The sequence below is a fragment of the Pinus tabuliformis genome, chromosome 2_1 (assembly GCF_031772625.1).
Source record: "Pinus tabuliformis cultivar Carrire ecotype Pingquan chromosome 2_1, CPIR1, whole genome shotgun sequence".
Lineage (NCBI taxonomy): Eukaryota > Viridiplantae > Streptophyta > Pinopsida > Pinales > Pinaceae > Pinus > Pinus tabuliformis.
Window position 1 is genome coordinate 935,931,089 of NC_142299.1, and position 10,657 is coordinate 935,941,745.

Consider the following 10,657-nt stretch of genomic DNA (forward strand, 5'->3'; position numbering starts at 1 on the left):
GAGATGCCAATTTCAATGAAGAGAAGGCCATGAGATGTTCCCTTGAGAGGGAGCTTCAATTACATGCAGATGAGGAGATTTTAGCTCCAAAGGAGGAACCCTAGGATGATGTGGTGCAACCACATGCAGAGGAGCAGAGAGTGGAAGCACCCACTCATGTAGAGACTTCCAAAGATGGAATGAAGTGCACCAAAGAGGTTGAAAAATTGATGCATGATGCTAGAGAGAATGTGGGAGCACCCACATCACATGACAGGCAGAGGAGGTCACCAGATCGATACACTGGCTACATGGCCCTGATGAGCGAGAGTGTAGAGGTTAAGCCATCCTCATTCGAGGAAGTAGTGAAACAACTAGTATGGGTTGATGCCATGGTTGATGAGTATGACTCCATTATCAGAAACAGTTTTTGGGAAGTGGTCCCAGGACCAACAGACAAGTCAACGATGAGTTCCATATCGCTTTACAAGGTAAAGCAAGCAACATATGGGAGTGTGGAGAAACACAAGGCCAAATTTGAGGCCAGAGGGTTCTCTCAGGTGGAGGGAATTGATTATGATGAAACCTTTGCTCTAGTAGCAAGATACTCTTCAATAAGATCTATTCAAGCCATGTCAACATAGATGGGATGGTAGATGCATTAGATGGATGTGAAGACAACATTACTCAATGATATGATTGAGGAAGAGGTGGATATTGAGTAGCTGGAAGGATTTGAGACCTTAAACAGAGATAGTCACATGTGTGCAGACTCAAGCGAGCACTGTATGGAATAAAAAAAGCACCCCATGCTTGGTACACCAAGATTGACAACTATTTCACTAGGTTGGGCTTCACCAAAAGTGAATCAGATGCAAACCTTTACCATATTGCGGTTGAAGGTAAATTGTTGATTATGATATTATATGTCGATGATTTGATTCTAACAGGTGATGAGAAGCTGATAAAATCTTGCAAAGATGATCTTTCAAGAGAATTCGAGATGAAGGACATGGGGCTCATGTATTACTTTCTTGGTATGGAGGTATGGCAAGGAGATGGGGAACTGTTTGTCTCTCAAGTAAAGTATGCCAACAGGATATTGAAAAAGTTCCACATGGAGAGAAACAAACCCATGGAGAGTCCTCTAGCAGGTAATTGGAGGAAGGAAGATGCTACTTCAGTTGAAGTAGTGGAGGCTACTATTTATAGATAACTTATGGGTTCACTTATGTTTTTGGTGAAAACATGACCAAACATGTGTTTTGCAGTTAACCAGCTTAGTCAAGCCATGTTTAAGCCAATCAAACTCTATTGGAAGAAAACTAAACATGTGTTGAGATACCTCAGAGGCACCACTCAGTTTGGTCTTTGGTACATATAGATAGAGGGGGTGAAGCTTCAAGGCTTCACAGATGTAGACTGGGCAGGGATTCCATCCGACAAGAAGGGCACTTCAGAGGGAATCTTCAATATTGGTTCAACAATAGTTTCTTGGTACAACAGGAAGAAGAGATCAATTGTGCTTAGTTCAGTAAAAGTAGAGTACATGGATGCTAGTCAAGCAACTTGTGAGGAAATATGGATGAGGAAGATCCTTGTTGGGTTATTTGGTTAGGAAATGGATCCTATAGTGATTTACTGTGACATTTAGAGTTGTATCAAATTATATGAGAATCTAGTTTTTCATGATTGGTCCAAGCATATCGACATCCATTTACGAGATTGAGTGCAAAGGAGAATCATGTTGCTGGAGTACATTCCTACAGAGGAGAAAGATGCATATATTTTGACAAAGGCATTTTCAAGATGCAAATTCGAGTTTCACAGAGGCAAGATCGGGGTAGAAAATAATCCCTTTCTTGTGAAAGGAAGTGTTGAAAACACAACAAGAAAAATCCTAATTTAATTTGTCCTTGAATTAAATTAGGAATTAAATTGTAATTCCATATCTCATGACAACTTTTTCCGGGGAAAAAAGCAACATTTTATTAGTATAATAAAAGTTTTGATCCAGTAGTTCTTAAGCCGCGCAGGGCTTAAAGAAGCAGTCACAGCTCAACCCGCGGGGAGCTTTTTTACTGTTGAAGCCTGAGAGAGTCTTCCTCCCAAGAGGAGGATGTAAAACCATTTAAAACAAAAGATCAAAAGTTAACTGGAGTCTCCATATTGGAAAACAACTCCATTACAGTCAGAAAAAAGTGTCCACCTGCACTGTGTGAGAAACAAAATTTGGAAGTCTGAAAACCGTGATCGAACAGCCGAAAAAACGGGAGCTGCTGAGGAGACATATATACAAAAAATATAAACAGTAAAATGAGAAAAATCTCATGACAACTTGTAATAGTTAACTAAGTTAATTTGACTTATTTAGCTCAGTTAATTCTAGTTGAGGGTCTAACTAGAGTCATGTAGAGTGTCTTCTGTAATTAGGAGCACTAGTTGAGTTTATTTTGAGTTGTAATTATTTAATTCAGTCCAATTGGGTTAAAGTGAGTTAAACTAGTTCGAATTGATGGAGGAATTAGTGGAAGATCATAAACAATGGGTTGTAACCAACAATAGTGGGGTGTGGGGTGTAACCAACAATAGTGGGGTGTAACTTACTATAGTGGGGTGTGACTTATTGTAGTGGGGTGTAACTTACCACAGCGAGGTTTAACTTGCAGTAGTGGGGTGTAACCTGTAGTAGTGGGGTGTAACCTGCAATGCCCAGTAAACTGAAGATTCACTCATAATTAGCTCATGAATGTCAAATCAGAAAAATACCTAGTTGAGATTGGAGTTCAAGGACAATGTACTATCAGTTATATAATCATCTAAATTGTACAGGTGGTGCATGCCATCAGAGGAAGGCCTATGAGGATTGCACAATTCATAATTATGGGATTTCCCAATTAAATATGGGCTGATTCCCAAGGGAAGAATGCAAGGAAATAGGAACTTGGAAGGAAACATAATTGGCTAGGTATTGCCTGGGAAGAAGTGAGATAGATAGAGATAATGTAGAGGTTGCTCGACCTTGAGAAAAGCATTGTAATATTCTCATATTTTCTGATTAATGCCATATACAGATAACATGGGTTTTTAGTTATGCCTTTCCCAAGAATTTTTTTGTGTTATGTGTAATCGAATTATTTCTCTTATATGATTCGTGATTTCATCAATCATTTAATTTTTTCCGTTGATGAGTAGAGTAGATTCAAGTTAATTGTTTTAGAATATTACTATCTGCAGTTTGAATCTATAAGGAATTTCAACAAGTTTCACTTAGGAGAAATCGCTTTCACAAACCCAAGTGGCCTCCCATGGTGGAAGAAAAGAGAGACGATGGAGCTGGAGATCCTATCAAAGTTTTTCTCAAGGAAGCACTCCCACGAGAGGAATGAGATGATCAATATTTTTTGCTAAAGCCTTTGATGACTTCTAACAATGACTGAGGCACCTTCAACAAGCTACAATTTTGGAGGTGCGACACCCTTCAAGGTATATGTTAACTTTGATATCACCTCATTCGAAGGCCAAATAGATGCATATGATTTGGAGAAATGGTTAAATATGTTAGAGGGATATTACTTTTTCTAAAAATTCCTACAATGAGAATATCACCTTTGCACTACTGGAAGATATTCCCCATGTCAAAGATTGGTGGGAAGGTTACTGGGAGAGATACAATAGATATGAATCTATAATGTTCAATACAAGACCTACTTGGGCTACTTTTGTTGATGTCATTAAGGAGGAATTCTACCTTGTAGGGAACTATCATGACTAGTACATGAGATGGACAAATTCGCAACAAGAGAGGGACCAAACGGTGGTAGAGTACACCAATAATTTCCATATCTTATGGTCAAATATGGGTATCAAAGTATCCAAACAAAAATTGGTCTTGAAGTACCATAGTGGCCTATGTAACAACCTTAGTGAAAATTCCATGTAATAAAAATCAATAAAGGAAAAAATAATAACCACAGTTGATGGGAGACTTATTCCAAGCTAAATATTGGGCAAGACATCCTAGTGTGGATGTTCATTTGGTTTATTATGGTTAAGGAATTGGAAAAGGAAATGACTAAGGCTTTGGAAAGGAAAAATGGCATTTTTGGCACATTTATTTATGAAAATAACGGAAATTAGGAGAAAGGAAGGTGAAAGGTCACATGTTGCATGTGGGGAGGAAAATGAAGAAAATAGAGTCCTAATTGATAAAAAGGCTTATGAGGATCATTTGATACCTTTTTGTCAGTTTAGTTTTGGAGCTCTCTCATTATTCTCTCTCACTCTCGGACACAAACTTTTCTTGGAGTACTTTGGCTTGGGTCAAGAAAGGAAAAGAAGGAAAGAGGAAGGAAGGAACAAACAAACAAGGAAGAGCAGGATCAAGAAACTACAATAATATTCTTTGCAAGTATCAATTTGCATATGTATTTTCCTTGCTAGACTTGGCATGCATGATATTGCATGTAGTTATTTTTCTATTATGGCATGGGGTTTTCTAGGTGTGACAGTGTTTTCAGCCTAGCCTTTCCATTTCCGGATAGCCATGGTGTGATGGGGTTCTCATGTTTTGGTTGAGCTAGATTGCTAGATGGATTCAAAGCTGAGTGAGGTGGATCTCCAAATGATAGAACACATGGCCTAGTAATCCTTGAACTAGACTGTGGGCTGCGGTAAAGCCAGATTTTATGTTGCCTTAATGGGCCTAGGAATCCTTGCTAGTGATTGGCACAATATACGATAAAGCCAAGAGGTGGATTTCTCACCATTGGGCCTAGTAATCCCGGGTTGGGATATGCGGTAAATACTAGAGAGTGGGTCTTGATTTAGGGCCTAGTGATCCAATGTGGATTGCAGTAAAGCCTGAGAGACTAGGAGACAAAAAAATTCCTCATGGTGTAGGTGGAAAAATCTAGTGGCATCCATGCTTGTTTGGCCTAGGTGTCTGGTGGAGATCATGGTAAAGCTTGTTATTACATGTTTATTGTGTTTTCTTAGTGATCCGGGATGGATTATGGTAAACCCTAGTTTCGATTGATGAGGGTGATGTGGCTTAGCCTCAGGATGCTTTGGTTGGTTCTTTTGGTTTGAGTCCCACGTTCATGCTTGGAATATGGCATGAGGGTGAATGGCTGAAGAGATATTTGGCTCAACCATTATATGGTTAGGTGGAATGTGGTAGTCCCATCCTAGGTTTGGATTTTGCATCATACATATGAGAATATTTCTCCTTGTATTTCTATGAGTATTATATTGGTTTATATGTGGATCATATGGCTGTGATTTCCCTTGTATATCTGTTGCTATTGGCCTGGTTATGTATACGTTTTATGCTAGTGGCTATGTATGGATCTCATCATGTTTTTACTTGTAAATGAATGAACAATGTATCTATGACCTAATAGATTATAGATCAACAAATGATATAAGGGAACAATGCTTCTTAGCGATTCTCAGATAAGTATGAGACCCCTATGCTTAAATTCATTGTTTACACCTATAGATTACATATTTGTGATATGTTTGACGAAGTACCTGTCATGGCTAGTAGAGGTCCGGTTAAGGGCCTGTTCAAATATTTTCATTTTCATCATTGTCTCCTTGTTATATTTTTATTTTGAAGGTGTCATTCAATTTTGGGCAGCGACTTGGGCTTTGGGACTAAAAAGTGGTTCAAATCTTGGGGACGCTGGAAAACCACTCAAAAAAATAGTCCCTGGATGTTGGCATGCCTTGTCATGAGAGTGTCCATAGCCTCTTGTACCCTTTCAGGTTCATATCATGGGAGTGTCCAGGGGTCAAGTGGTCTAAAACCTTAGTGGGACCTAGGGGCTAACTACCCGAGAGGTTAGGATGGTTCCTGAGAGTCCTGTAGCTGATGTGGAAGGTCTGTATGTTGTGTTTCTCTCGATTTCACTTCCTTAAGATCATATTGGAGGTTAAATACAATCATAATAGCTGCTTGTCACATGTTTATCCCATTCAGATGGTTACTTGGGTAGATGTGGGAGGAGGGTGTTACATAGTGGTATCAAAGCGGGTTACACTCTCTTTGGGTCATATATGATACCCAAGAGTGGTATTAGAGCATGGTTCACCCCTTGGATTGTATGCGCAATGTGTGTTGGTCATGAATTCATGTCGTTTGCATGTGTGTTAATCATCCTTGTGGTCTATGTGCTTGTTGCATATGCATGGTGTCAGTCATGGTTGTGGTGATGTTGCTGTGTGAAAGATGATGTTGTTGTTATGAAGTATGTCATTGTGAGTGTATGATTGGTTACATGTTCTTTATGCTTGCGTATTGTCGATATACGTTGGTATGGTTTTTGTTGTCATGCATGAGGTCATGGTATGTGTAGTTGATATGGTCATGCATTGATGACTGAACTCTAGCGAGACTGATGGTTACATGGTTATGTGCTCATGTATTATATGTTTATATGTTTTCATGATTATGTTATACATGTAGTACGCTAATTGGTAGTTCTTGGAGATGAGATATCCTCCCCGAATTTTGCTAAGGTACCTTGGTTTTTTGTGATTTGGTTTAGTTGACATAGTATGCCTTACAAAAAGAGATCAAAATGACTAGCAAGATGGTAGACTAAAAAGGCTCTCCCTATGAATCAGATGAGTAGCGTGGTGTTAGGCACTCTTCTGATTCGATAGATGCATTGAGAAGATTGAAGGAGGAAATAAGGATTTGTAAGGTGGACAATGAAAAAATCATGTAGGCATAAGAGAAACAAGCAGAGGTTAATGCTATACTCCTTTAGAGTTTGTCATAATTGTAGAGACAAGGGCCACTTTAAATCAGCCATGGATAGGAGGACAAAACTAATGGGACATATGAGAGTAGGTCTCATGGTGGTCATAGGTTGGATAAAGATGATACGGTTAGAGATGGGATATTGTTCGATACTCCAGATAGGAGAGGTGATGGATACATGTATTAGTCTAGTTCTAGTTCCGATAGGCATCATGATCATCATCCTTATCATCCTTACATGAGGAGTGATAGGGTATAATTCCAGATGAGTTTAAGAAAGTGAAGGAACCTACTTTTGATGGAGATGTGAATAATATGAAAGATACAAACACTTGGATACTTGGGATGAAGAAGTTCTTTGAGTTGCATGAGTACACATATAATATGAAGGCCAAAATAGTTATCTTCAGCATGACAGGTAAAGTATACATCTGGTGGGAAGATGTGATGCGGGTTAGAGACATCAGGATAGATGACTTGACTTGGCACGAGTTCAAGAGGATTTTCGGGAAGTACTTATTAGAAAGGTACTACGACAGTAAGGACAAATAATTCTATGAGCTAAAGATGGGATCAATGACACATGAAGAGTACATAACTAAGTTCTTGCAGCTATTGAAGTATGTACCGTATCTTAAATATGAGAAGGCTAAAGTTCAACAAATTTTTAGTGGTTTTCCATTAGCATTTAGAGATCGGATTGAGTTTGATGAGCCTCGGTCACTTGAGGAAGTTATTGGTAAATTGAAGCATTGCTATGAATGGTCAAAGCGTAAGAATGAATATCAGCAAGGATATAAAGGGAAATACAAAGGTAAAGGTAAACGGCAACCGAAAAGAGAAAGGCCTCATAATGAAGACGAGAAAGAAAATATAGCACCACAAAATAGGTTCAATGCAGCTATACAAGGACATGGGTCACAACAACAACATAGAGGTGAGGGTATTGGTTGGTTGGAGTGTTGGAAATGTGGTAAGGAACACCTTAAGAGAAATTTTCCACAAAATTAGGGTGGTATACCTCAGATATATAGTGCACATGAGGCACAAACTATTGGGGATGTTGGTCAGAGGGTTCCTCGTATCTATGTAGCATTAAATAACAAACATGAAGATCATCAGGCATCTATCATTGAGATGAATGGTAAGCTTTGTGATCAAGTTATTTCTATTTTGATTGACCCTGGATCTAATTATATTTATGTTAGTCCTGAGTTGGTGGATAAGTGTGGTTTGAATAAAGAAGTGCACGCATAATCTTGGTTAGTGTAGTTGGCTATAGGTACAAAGAAGCGAGTTCATCATTGGGTAAGAGCTTGTGCATTTGATTTGAATGGTATGCCTACCATAACACATTTGAATGTATTACCATTGGGATGATACAGTATGTTGTTGGGCATGTATTGGTTGTACCTTCATAGAGCCAAGTTGGATTGTTATGACAAAGCCATTGAGTGCATGGATGAAAATGGGGAACCAAGAGTTTTATAAGGTAATAAGAAAGCCACATCAGTTAGGACTATGACAACTATGCAGGAAAAGAGTAGTCGCAGAAAGGGGTGTGTGTTATTCGCAGTGTACATTTCTAGTGACAAAGGTAAGGAAGTTGAGGATGCAAATGTTTTGAATAGGTACCCAGTTCTACAACAGTTTCAGGGTGTATTCCTGAGGAGATTTCAGATTTTCCATCTCATAGGGAAGTAGAATTTTCTATTGAGTTAGTTCCAAGGGAAAATCCAGCATCAAAATCACCTTACAGGATGAGCACACCTGAGCTGGTAGAGTTGAAGTTTCAGTTGAAGGAAATGTTAGACTAGGGATACATTAGGCCAAGTGTATCACCATCGGGTGCACTGATATTGTTTGTGAAGAAGAAATATGGTACTCTCAGATTATGCATTGACTACAGGTAGTTGAAAAAAGTGACCATCAAGAATAGGTATCCATTAACGAGGATTGATGAATTGTTCGATCAGTTAAAGGGAGCAACAATGTTCTTGAAGATTGATCTGAGATTCAGATGCCACCAGGTATGCATCAAAGAGGAGGACATTTACAAGAAAAATTTCTGGACCAGGTATGGGAAATATGAGTTTGTTGTAGTTCTGTTCGTTTTGAATAATGCTCCAACTACATTATGTTCTTGATGAATAATGTGTTGCATCCATATTTGGATAAGTTTGTTATTGTGTTCATTGATGACATATTGGTATTTATAAAAATGAGGAAGAGCATGATGAACATTTAACAACAATGTTGAGGCTTTTGAGAGAGCATCATTTGTATGCTAAGATCAACAAGTGTAGTTTCTTTCATACTAAGGTACACTACTTGGGACATATTGTTTCCAAGGAGGGCATAAGAATGGATCCATAAAAGGTAAGGGCCATCATGGAGTGGGTAACTCCAGGAATGTGGACGAGGTGAGATATTTAATGGGGTTGGCAGGATATTACAGGAGGTCCATCAGGAACTTCTTACAGATTGCTTATCCTATTACATCATTGTAGAGGAAAGGTAAGAAGTTTGAATGGATAGAGGAGTGTGAGGCCAGCTTTGAGTAGCTTAAGCAGTTGTTGACACATGCACCAGTGTTATAGATTGCAGATCCAGACAAAGAGTTTGTAGTATGTACAAATTTTTTCAAAAGAGGACACATGATCTTGAGTTAGCAACAATCATACATGCATTGAAGATGTGGAGGCACTATCTTCTTGGCAGGAGGTTTGTGCTGATGAGTGATCACATTGGGTTGAGGTATTTGTTTGACCAACCAAATCTGAATTCCTAACAGGCTAGATGGTTGGCCATGATCAGTGAGTTTGACTTCGAGATCAGGTACATCAAAGGAAAGGAGAACATGGTGGAAGATGCTCTTAGCAGGCGGGTATAGGTAAATCACTTAGCAACTATGAGATCCTATGGGACAAACTTACAGGATAAGATCTTACAGGCAGGTCATCAGGATTTCAGGGATATGGAGATTGTTCACAGGTTGTAGTAGAGTACAGGTATAGGTACATGTAGTGGTAAATGTATAGGTACAGGTGCAGGTGCAGGTGCATAGGATGTGGAATATTGTCTCATGGCAGGGATTTGTTAGATTTAGGGACAGGATATATGTGCCAGACAGTACTGATCTCAAGAGGGTGATCTTGAGGGAGTTTCATGCAAAACCATATTCAGGTCACCCAGGCTACTAGAAGACATTGACCATAATGAAGACATTTTATTATTGGACGAATCTGAAGAATGATGTAGCATAGTTTGTGGCTATGTGTTTCAATTTTCAACTTGTGAAGGTAGAGTTTAAGCCTCCAAGTGGACTACTACAACTGATTGCGATTCCATAATGGAAATGGGAGGTCATTTCCACAGAATTTATCATAGGTTTTCTGAGGAAAGTGAGACAACATGATTCCATCATGGTTGTTATGGACAGGTTGAAAAAGATTGCACACTTCATTGCAGGGAAGTCTACATTCTCAACTAATAATGTAGCACAAGTATTCATCAGAGATGTGGTCAGATTTCTTGGTGTTCCAAAGAAGATTGAGTCAGAAAGGGATGCAAAGTTCACTTCCAAGTTTGGGAAGGAGTTGTTTGTAGGTTTGGGCACCGAGTTGGTCTTTAGTAAAAATTATCATCCATAGACAGATGGAAAAACTTAGAGCGTCAATAGGATATTGGAATACATGTTGAGGATGTATGTGATGCATCAACAATGAAAGTGGGAGGAGTTGCAATACTCCCATCAGTTGGAGCGATCTAGTTAACAGGTGTTGTGAAGGAAAATCCGCTTTACGAACAAAGGTGATCTCTCTATCCCAATGAGTGGGTCTAGAAACAAACTAACATACACTTTCATAGCTTATGTTTAATAAATGTAGAGAGAGAGTGGCCTAC